The 11,728-nt window shown below is 44.5% G+C and overlaps 1 pseudogene; it reads right to left on the minus strand.

Moving 5' to 3' along the window:
* Window positions 1–4,119: 4,119 nt before the first annotated feature.
* LOC114608168 lies at window positions 4,120–11,172 on the minus strand (annotated as a pseudogene).
* Between the last annotated feature and the right edge of the window lie 556 nt (window positions 11,173–11,728).

An 11,728-nucleotide genomic window follows, 5' to 3' on the forward strand; every position in this document is an offset into this window, starting at 1 on the left:
AGAGAGAGAGAGAGAGAGAGAGAGAGAGAGAGAGAGAGAGAGAGAGACTGGAAGTCAAAATGAGCCTGGCATCTGCTCACACAGAAAGGTGTACGCATCAGTGACTACAGCCTTCTGGCATTCAGTTCTCTACATTCCTCATAATTATTGACGCCTCACACCTATAGTCTTAGATCTTCTTTGGAACTGCAGACATATAATGCCCTTTGGCTGTTCCTGTCTCACTGTCAAGTAAAACAGCACTGACTGTCCAATAACACAGGCCTATTCTCTTAGGATCTTTGTTTGCTTCCTGGATTCATGTGAGAATATATATTTGGTACATTTAACAAGCCTCATCGTCCAGGTCAAGGCTCCCCTTGTATTTCTGCATCTTCATTCTGGAAGTTCAAACTAGGACATTGTGAACATAATGAGAATCTATTGGTAATGTGCTATTGGATTCAGGATAACCTACAGGAAAGGACAGGGAGAGATGGTGCCCTCCTAATACTGCAGCTCCTGGGAAGATAGAAGGGCCAGCCCCAAACATGGAAGGCAGACTACAAAGGAACACAAGGTGATGTGGCTGGGACCCCAGACACATCATGACTTGCAGAGCTGATGTAAATTAGGAAATGACTTAAACCACTCAAGTGGCCCTTCTCCTGGCTACCTGGATTAAAGCAGACCTGAGCACAGATTTCTTGAATCTATGACACCTGACTGCCTGTGAATCACCTGAGCCAGGATTTCTCACTTAATTTCCCAGCAATCCTTGTTCATAACCTCTAGAGTAGTGTGTAGAGCTTCACATATGGATTCTGGTCTAAGGAATGCATGACTCACACTCTGATTCGAGCTCAAAATAAACCTGATGCCTTCCTTCAGGAATGATATCACATTTCCCTTACCTGACACTTCCACAACTTTGTGTCCAAACCTGTAAGGATTCAGACTGGCTCTGTGCTCTCAAGAACCATGTTTCTATCAGGAAATGCCCCAACATGGGATAGATTACTGCTCTGCCTTAAAGCCTGGGTTTTGGTTATCAGGGGGGAGTGATCTGTGAATCTGGATCTGGGCCACTCTCTCTCCAATGGGTAGCTGCCCCTGTGTCTGCTCTGCATATGCCTTGCTCTTGTTCTACCCTGTGCCTGATCCTGAATGACTTACTTATGCTATTCCTTGTCCTCCTTCCTCCTGCCTCCACTCCTGTCCCTCCTCCTGTTCCTGCAAATGGTACTAGGACATTCTTGATATGGCTGTTAGCTCCAAACAGAACCTCAGACCTAGCTCTGAATTGCATCTTTCAAAATGTAGTGCTATCTTTTCTTGACCAAAGTTCATGGAGATATTGCTGCTCTTAAATCTTGTATCCATCCCTTCAAAGGTGAGTTCTCTAGAGCTATCCTTCTATGGTCATTTCCCAATCCTCTCTCCTACTCTCCTGTCCTTTAAAACCCTGACAATGGTGGGCACTCTTGTTGGATTAAGGTCTTCTAGACCACAACAGGATCTAGATCCAGCCCTTGAACTTCTGAATAAAGCCAGAGAGTATAAGAAAGTGAATGTGACTGATTTTCATGAGCCACAGGGCTGAAGAGAAAGCATACAGGACACCTCCCTGATTTATGTAGGTTCCCTCAGTCCATCCATCCCTCCTGAGATTCTCACACAAGCCAAATGACAGTGCCCAGCGACTCCTCTTCCCTGTACTGAGTACGGTGGTCTAGTCTCATTCCAAGCCTGACCCTGTGAGTGTCCAACACTGCAGTTCCTCTGATCTCTAGGATGCTCTGATCTGCTGGTGTAGATTAGTACTGAGCCATCTCTTGAAATACAGAGTACAGCTTAGCTCAGGTGGGTACATTTTCTCCCAAAAGACAGTGCACCCCAACTAAACTGTAGGACCATGACAGATTGGCTGGTTTTGGTCAAAGCACTGGCTGGAAATAGCCTGGAGACCCAACAAGTGTCCATTGCCTGTGAGGGACGAGCATCTATTTCACCATGCTCCCAGAATCCAGGCTCCTAACAGGTGGCATGGAACTCCATTGACCTGCACTGTTCAGTCATGTAGGCCATTGCAGCCCTTCCCAAAGTGCACAGGTAGAGGGCATGACTACTGGCCTCAGGCCCTTGAGGGATTTACATACTAATGAGATACCTGAAGGCCAGAGGGCAGAGCCAATTAAGCATTCTTCCCCAGATCCTTCCCCCTTCTCCCTCCCTATTTAACTCGGGCCTGCCCTGAGTTTTATGGGAGTACTGCAAGATCCATCTACATCCGCCATGAAAATAAACCCTTTTAGAACCATGGACTTTCTCATGTCTTTAGGGATCACCATGGGAAAACTCGGAGAAAGCCTTTAATGCCAAGCCACCATAGCCGCTGCGCCTAACTTTCTGCCTGGAGAACCTCTCTGTGTTCCAGCCACAGGGGCCCACATCTTCAAGCAAGCTAGCCAGGCAAGTACAGTAACCGAGTCCCTCTCATGGGGTGCTACTGGGGCCTCTTTCTTCTCTCCCTCCCCCGTTTCTCTCGGCTGTGGGTCAGCCCGTCGTGTGCCCACACACTCCCAGTCTCGGTCCTTCCGCGGCCTCTCAGTGGTCTGAGAGCCCAAGAACTTGATACCACTTGGTCCCCAGCCACCTCCTGGCCTGGGGATCCCCAATCTAAGAGCTCTGTGCCCTCGCAGAACTACCAGACTGAGCGAGAACTCCCCTGCCAGGCAGGGCCCCATAGCACTCACCTGGTGTTGCACAAAGTAAACTCAGTCAAGATTCCTGCACTTCAGTCTCTTTGGAGCCATGGGAATCACAACAACCCAACAAGATTCAAGAACTCACACCCTCACCCACACATGAGCTAATCATTCCCCACACCAAACATTTCTTCTTCATGCAAAAAGGGGAGAGGTGGAGCCTCGAGTCAGTGCTGCAAAGGGTGGAAACAGACCCACTGTTAAGCTTGTTTCTAGACTTGACCATATGCAGCCTCTACTCAGCCTTAACTGGGAAACAAGAAATGAAAGACTATTGTATTCTAATGGCTGAGGATCTAGGGTTAGAGACATGGGACCGGGGTATGTACAGTGCAGTCCTCATGTATAGATGAGTGAGACAGCCTTTTGTGGCAGCCAGACTCCCTCTCAGGCATATCTGAGTACACTGTTGCTTTTCTCAATGCAGAAACCAGGGTGAGGAAGAAAGCAAACACCTCCAGCAATGTGGCATACAGCCTTGAACCACCTTACAGGACACTTCCTGCTGATTACACATTGTTCTGTCTCATCATGATGTTCTTGAGCCTTTACCCATGCTTAGGGCTGTAGGTCTGTTCTGGGTGCTGCCCTTTCCCCTGTGGAGCCAGCACAATACTCTAGAGAGTACTTAGATTGATGTACCCTCCTGACCAGCCTCCTCACAGGCTACAATGCGCAGAGATGCTCTTGGATTACTACAGTGTGATTTGGGTAATGAAGACGCTAGGGCTAGAAATTACAGTGTTATAATAAACCTGTTATGTGGTGAGACATTTAAAAAAAAAACAGACAAAAACTAAAATATAAATACATGTTTTGAAGATATGATCCAGACATTAAAAGTACTTTCTGCTCTTAGGAGACCCGAAATTCAATTCCTGAATTCTCACCAGCAGGGACTGAATCTTCTACCCAGATCCTGACAACCTGAAGCCAGGGCATGACTGATGGCATTATCAGTGACTCCTGTCTGACCACACACCATGGTTATAGTTAATTTCAGAGCACAGACACTTCCATGCTACATGGGGATGAAAACTACCCATGGCATGTGCATTTACTGCAGAGGATGATACAGGGCTTTCCTTGGCACAAGCTGGACCCAACATTCTCATTTGTGTGGATCCTCATGGTAGGCCATGATGCTCAGAGACTGTGCAACAGCCAGTACTTTTGTATCTGAATCTCTTGGGAGAATTATTTAACTATTTCTTTGGTCTTCTTCAGTCTTAGGTAGTTTCACTGGAAAATCAATAAGATGAAGCATATGGCCTAAGAATTCCATAGTAATGTCCTCCCTCCTAATTTCTCCTATAAGATTCCCTTCCTTTTACTCACTACATCTTCCTAACAACGTCCCTAGGCAAAGACTTCAGAGAGCTTTCTCAGGCGTCAAGGAAGTCCAGAAATGAAGGGCATCCACAAGAAATGTGGGCAGGTAGCTCAAGGGGAGATAGAAGAGCCTGGCATCCCACCCAGCTGAGTATTGGGTGGGAGGGTGACATGTAGTCAGAGCGTGCTCCATGCAGTCAGTCACAAAGCACAGGTCCTTGTTGCCCCTCTGGTCCAGACAGTTTATCATTTTCATATCTATGCAGAGTGAGGAATCATTCAGGTGATCATTCAGCTCCTACCACTCCTGTCTCATACCAGCCTAGAGGAGAACTTCTGTTCCCTATGTGGGAGAATCCATGTGTCTCAAACCCAAGACTAGCCTGTCCAAGTTCATCAGGAGGACCACCATCTTCAAGGAAGAATTGAGCATACTCAGTCACCTGTATCTCAACTCATGGAAAGTGTGGGTCTTATATGGTCTCCCATCACTGAATTCACTTACAGCCCCATGATCATGAAAGGATCAGAAGATACAGAGCAGCATGCTTAGAAAGACAAGAAACCCTTTCTGATCACATACACAAACTGCTCACTACCACCCCAAAAATGGGTCTAAATGCATGTTCTTTGAGGGTAACGAACATGATATTGGAACTGTTAAAATGAGCAGGAAGTTAAGCATTCAGAACTGGACTTGGTTTAGTCCTCATATCTCACTTACAGGATGCCAGGTATTTCTTGACATAGATCTCTCTGATTTCTGAGCTGGTCAGGTCCCACAGCATCTGGGTATTTGATGACAATCTGGCATTACTGGTCACATAAGTCAAGAAGAAGCCAGGCTCTATAATAGCCACCACCATCCCAAAATAGGAGAGCTTCCTCCTGCAAGACAGACAGATGTCAAGGACTTCAGAAGTCTTTCAGTGGGAAGCCATTAATAATAGTACAGTTGCATGCAAACAAGTGCCTGTGGTGAGGAGAGGTCACAAGCTTTGAATCCGAGATGTGCAGAAAATGATAAAGGTTCTTATGGTAAGGGCATCACCACTGTGCTCTTGTAGGTCACACTAAGTTTTGTTGTGTATAGTTCATTGCCCTAAAAGTAGACATTCTGGTTATGGCACTGTGTAACACCTTTCCCCAAGAAGTGCAGATGCAAAGGTATTTTGTCCATGTCCAAGTCACCTTCACCTCACTAGTAAGTCTCCATCTACCCCACATTTGTCACAGGAGGCACTCAGGACACCACCACTTTCTTCCTGCAGGTGTATCCACAGAGCTACCTCCTGCATCCAACCCCCTCACAATGGCAGGCTCTGTTCCCTGCCGGATATGGCTGCACTGATTCCATCACTTGGAAGGGTTGCATTGCAATCAACACAAAATAAATAGCATTCTGCACCCCCCAGTTCTTCACAATTCTACCTCTGCCATCATGGTTATAATACTCTTTCCATATCTGGCCTTTCAATTCTCAAAAGAGAATGTACCTGCACATCCAGGTTCCAGGATCCAGGATCTCATGATTACTCTGATGCAGTCTAATTCTACTACAGGACCCTCAACAAATCTGATGGCTAGAATGGTGAATGCAGCTGACAGGCCATGGCAACCCCACAGGGAGGTCATAGTTATTCTTTGACTCCTGTCTCATTCCCTTAGTTGTCATAGTCTTTAGGTCATGATAGAAGCATGTAAGTTATGCTAAAATGTGTTTATTGTCTACTCTAAAAGGGACTAGATATCTATCTGTGAAATTGAACGAAATATTCACCCCAATGCAAAACACGTTCACCATATAGCGATCAGGAGAATGAATTCTTGACACAAAAAAACCTCACATCTCCATACATATCTGAGTAATATGCCCCAATGCCCTTCCTCCAGTGTAACAAAACAAAATGAACTCAACTAATGTCTCAGTCATTGCCTCCTGTACAGACATGGAAATGTGCTGCCCAGTGAATGATTCAGTGAGGGGAAGATGAGAGAGATGCAGAACCTGAGTGTCCTCCCCATGATGAGGACTTCAAGAGTGTGAGTAAATACAAACCCTCCCAAAGCTCTCCTGGGGGAATCCCTTCCCTTCTAATAACTGATGGAGTCTAACAAGGCCTCTATATCATACTTGGAGATACAGTAACCTACACCACCAAAACATACTTGGCCCAGGATACAGGAGATATTGACCATGTGGCTCCTTGCCTTCCTCACTTAGGGCAGCATGTTCAGAGTCACCTTGATCATGCCCAACAAGTTCAGATCCAGTACAAACAGTGCAAAGTCCTGTTTGTTCATACAGTAATTAGCACCCTAGGGGAAGGAGATGCCAGCATTGTTGATCAGGCCCTAGAGTCCTGGGGACAGTGGGATGAGACAGTCACACAACACAGGTTTAATAATAGATGAAATACACATTTGACAAGGTAAGACCATAGTGACATGTGTTTACTAGAGATTAGGAAGCAATGAGTAAGAACAAGGTATTTACAGAGCTGGGGAACTCAAGCTGGAGACTGTTGGCTCACAACATGGATGCCTTCATACTTTAAGACTTTGTGGCCGAGCTCTCTACCTGGGAATCAGCCAGCAATCTGTAATCACTTGCTACAATTTAAAACAAATGGTGAAACTTGGTTCACCTTTGTTAATCTGGAGACCAGAAAAGTATATTTGACACTTACAAGTTCACGCCATCCTTGCAGACATTTTATTCTTTCATTTGTTGTGGTGGTTTAATGGGAAAGGCAGCCATTGGCTCAAGGTCATGCGGCCTTGTTGGAATGCATGTGGTCTAATTGAATTTTATGATTCACTGGAAGTGGGCTATCCCAGAGTCTTGCTGTTCCTTCTACCTGTGAATCTGGATGTAGAGCTCTCAGTTCCTTCTTAGGCACCATGTCTACCTACAACCCACCATACTTTCTGGTCTTATGATAATGGACTAAACATTTGCATGTAAGCCAGTGTTATTTAAATGCTATCCTCTATAAGAATTACCATGGTCATGACATGTCTTCTCAGACATAGAACTCTGGAAAAGACACCCATATCTGTAGAGTGCTATGAGAAATTTACACACTGCTGCCTTCTCCTTTCAAATGACTGCAAAATGTAGTAATAAGGAAGGATTGTTATTCCTTATTATTATAATAAGGAAAAAGAAAAAGCAAATAGAAAAGTACACAAGATAAATGAAAGAAAAGACAAAATTAATCTGTGAATAAAATATTCATTGAGAAGCCAAAAATTGAAAACTTGTTGGGAGTAGATTTTCAAAAACAGTGATGTGGTTTTTGGCTCTGATGAAGCTGGCCTTGAGATCAATATTGATTAAAATCTATATTGATGAACATCAATATTGATCAACTCTCAGATGACAACAAAATACAATGTAATGGCTAGTATGTGGCAACTTAGCACAAGCTACAGTCATCAGACAGGAAGGAGCCTCCGTTGAAGAAATGGCTCCAGGAGATCAAGTTATAAGGCATGTTTTCAATTAGTAATCGATGGGCAGTGACCTAGCCCATTGTGGGTGGTAGCACAACTGCGCTGATGGTCTATGGGTTCAATAATCAAGCAGGTGAGTAAGTCATGGAAAGCAAGCCAGTGAGCAGCACTTGTCCATGGCCTCTGCATCAGCTCCTGCCTCCAGGTACCTGCCCTGTTTGAGACTCTGTCCTGATTTCCTCAGGTGGCCAACAACAATTTGGAATTATAATAACCTTTTTTGCTCATGGTGGTTCATTGCAGCAATACTAACCCTAACTAAGACAGGTTGGTATCAGTATCGTGGGGTATTTTGGGGACAAATCAAACCTTGTTTTTAGTAGGACTGTAGAAAGCTTTGGACCTTGAGCTACAAAGCCAATGATTATTGTCATCTCAGTAGGATGATCTTTAGTAGTTTGGAAGACTCTCTCAGAGATATTGGCTATTTTGAGTCAAAATACTGCCATTCTGGTCACCTGGGGCTGTAGAGACAGCCATGATTCACAAAAGACCAGCAATATTGAAGTCAAACCTTTGAGTTATTAGAACAACTAATGCTGGTAAGCTGGAGCTAAGTAATTAATGGTGATTCAAAAGAGACCAGCATCACTGAGGTTGAAAATTTGAAAAGTGTTTCCTGAGAACACAAAGAAACTGAGTTCCAGAAGTCGCCAAGGTTGTAACTCATGTTGACAGGCACCATTGGTCATGTGTAAGAGTCAACCAGGTGGTATCGGTTTGAAAGGGTCTTGGAGAGCAGCTGAACCTTGGCACTGTGAGAGGCCAGGACAAGTCATTGGTGAAGGTGCAACCTTAGTGGCACTTGAAGGTCACGACTGAAGGAATCAAGCAAAGAAGTTGAGGCATGGGCCCAGGAAGAGAACCTATGACAGGCTGCTGTAAACTTGCAGCCCGTGGGTTGGAGAGATGGCTCAGTGGTTAAAAGTACTGACTGTTGTTTTAAAGGTCCTGAATTCAATTCCCAGCAACCACATGGTGGCTCACAACCATAAATCAATAAATCTTAAAAAATTACAGCCCAGTTGCAGGAAGGTTTCCTAGCAGTTTTGGAGATGTCAGAAACATGGGATGACCACCATGAACAGCAGCAGATTTGGACTGAAGTCAGCTGGATCCTAGTAGACAAGCTGTGTGCCTCAGAGTGGGAGAAGTGATCTAGGTCCTGTGGAGGAGCCCAGAAGAACATGAGTATACCTCAGACATTGGACCTTGTGTTGTTACATAGCTGGTATTTGATTTTGCTTTGGTTTGATTGTGACCATACTGTGGTTCTCTTAAAGTAAGAAAATGTTCATTTTAATTAAAAATTTTATTGAATCCTATAGCTGAAAAGCTTTAACCCTTTAAAAGTGATTTTGAATCTTTAGAGATATTGGATATTTTAAAGTGCCTGAAAAGGTAATGTGTTTGACTTTTAAAATGCGAACTTTTAAATTATTTATGTGTTTAATGTGAAATCTTGGGGATAAATAAGGATAAAAGTGTTGTGTCTTAATAGTGATGTGCATGTATATCACATTAACAAGGGGCCAATTGTACTGGCTGGTTTAGTGTCAACACAACACAGTCTAGAGTTATCAGAGAAAGAAATCTCAGCTGAGGAAAAGCCTTTCTGACATCCAGCCACAAGTCATTTTCTCAGTTAGTGATCATTGGGAAAGGGCACAGCTCACTGTGAGTGGTGCCATCCCTGAGCCACTAGCCCTGGGTTCTATTAGAAAGAAGACTGAGCCAGCCATGGGGAGAAAGCCAGGAAGCAGCACCCTCTATGGCCACCCCATCAGCTCCTGCTTCCAGGTTCTTGCTGTGTTGAGTTCCTGTCCTGAGTTCCTTTGGTGATGAATTGTGATGTGGAAGTCTAAGCTTTCTTCCTAAAGATGATTTTTCATCAAGGTATTTTGTTGCAACAATTGAAACCCTAACTGAGGCACCAAGGGACAGGATAAGGGAGGTGACAATCCTTGCTGATAACCAACAGAACAGATTCTTCACTTTCAATCTGAACACACGGTGCTCTCTTTGCAACTCACCCACAGGTGGCCCTCACCCATCCCTTTGGCTTTTAAGTCATGGGTCTTCAAGAAACCATTCTCAATGTCACTACATGACACTTTAAGTAAATATCGAATGCCAAAAGGAAAACCTACAGTGCCAAGATCAGGTCACATTATGTTTCTAAAAGGAACCTAGGGAAACCCCCTCCCAACTTCCATAATAGGCTATGACTAAGGCTACTAGGTAGTCTCCCAGCCTGATCATAAGAACATGTAGCTGAAGACCATACTATCTGATGCCATCAAACTGAGAAAGGGCAAAATGGTGCCCAACAAAAAGTTTCACTGCAATGGATTAGCATTCAAGGTGCCAGAAGATACTCCCTGCACACTCAGAGGAGAAGGGCAGTTATTACTATTACCAAGGTACAAGCCCTATTGTGATCTAGCACAGTAACCTGTCTTTAAGATATACTGTGTGATAAAGGCAATAGTGTCATGAGGGTAGTTAAACACTTTTCTTTAGATTGAAGGACTGCTCTCAGAGATGGAACAGATAATGACACTACTAAAGTGGCCAAGAACGTGAGACTAGATAAATCATGGTTCTATGGGAAAATTCAATATTATCATTCTGCAAAGGGAATATACAGAAACAAGACTCTTAATGCATATTACTAACAGCATTCTAAGTCCTGTGCCTTGATAATCTCCATCAGGAAAACTGTGTCTGGCCATAGATAAGAATTAACACAGAGACACTCAACTGCACAATGTTGCAGAGAGTGAGAGATTATCTCTCACTCAGACCTAAAAGAGAAGTCTTAATCATGCCTCTCCCCTCAAGACTCAGAGATCTATGAAGATGAGGAGGCAGAAACATTTTAAGAGCCAGAGGTGATGGGTGACTCCAAGGAGACTGTCTTCCAGACACATCAGGACTGCTCTTTATATGAACTCACAAAGAATGTGGCAGCACGTGTAAGACCCTGCACAGGTTCAAGGGTATAGTGACCCAGCACTGAGGAGGGAAAGTTGATATATGGTCCATCCTCTAGTAAGCAGTTATTTGTAACAATTAGACCTGAGTTAGCTCAAAGGATTCAGTGTAGAGGTATGAGAACAAACTGATGTGCAGGAGAGGGGCAAAGTCTGCAATGACTCCAACTCCAACCTGATCTCACCAGGAATCATTTAAGGACTAAACAGGCCTTCCCTTCACACACAGAGAACACCAACAACATAGACAGGAATCTCAAAGGAACCTCTGTTCCAACATGCTCCTTCACCCACTATGTGGCTGCCAGGTTGCTCTCTGTCTTAGTGACATCAAGGATCACTGTCTCCAACCTGTCTGATGACTTGTTTCTCAGGTGCTGAGTTCCCTCCTCCTTGTGACATACAGCCAATAACCTCATGGCTCTCCTGTCCAGCTATCTTGCCAGCAGGTTCCCAAAGCCTGAGCCACAGCTTGTAAGGAATACATACTTGTCATGGAGATGGCCCATCACTTGCCTCTCCCTGAACAAGCACAAGAGCATCCACAGGCCCACAAGCGCCACGAGGCAAAGCCACATGCTTGTAGAAGATGAGAGAGAGAGAGAGAGAGAGAGAGAGAGAGAGAGAGAGAGAGAGAGAGAGAGATATTCTGAGTCACACTGAGCCTGGCTATTGATCACTCAGAAAGGTGTAGGAATGGAGGAGTCTACCCTTCTGGCCTGCAGTTCACACTGCACTTCCTAACAATCGTTAATACCTGACTTTTCAGGTATTTGGGCTGATTTTTGTCTGTAGACATATAATGACCTTTGGCTGTTCCTACCTCACTGCCAAGGAAAACAAAACTGGGTTTTCAATAACACAGAACAATAGTCTTATGGTCTTTGCTTGCAGAACCCAGGTGGGACTACATGTGTGTTTAATTACACAGGTACCACGGTCCAGTCCCACCCTCACCTTTTATCTATGCATCTGGAACTCTGGAGCCACGAACCAGAATGTTATAAACATGATGACCTGCAGTTGGAATCAGCACAACTTACAGGAGAGGACAGGGAGAGTTGGCGCCCTCCTCATACAGAAGTTCCTTAGAAGGTAGAAGGGCTGGACTCAAATATGGAAGACTGCCCTCAA

Source organism: Grammomys surdaster, unplaced genomic scaffold (assembly GCF_004785775.1).
Source record: "Grammomys surdaster isolate TR1022 unplaced genomic scaffold, NIH_TR_1.0 125877, whole genome shotgun sequence".
In the NCBI taxonomy this organism is placed as follows: Eukaryota; Metazoa; Chordata; class Mammalia; order Rodentia; family Muridae; genus Grammomys; species Grammomys surdaster.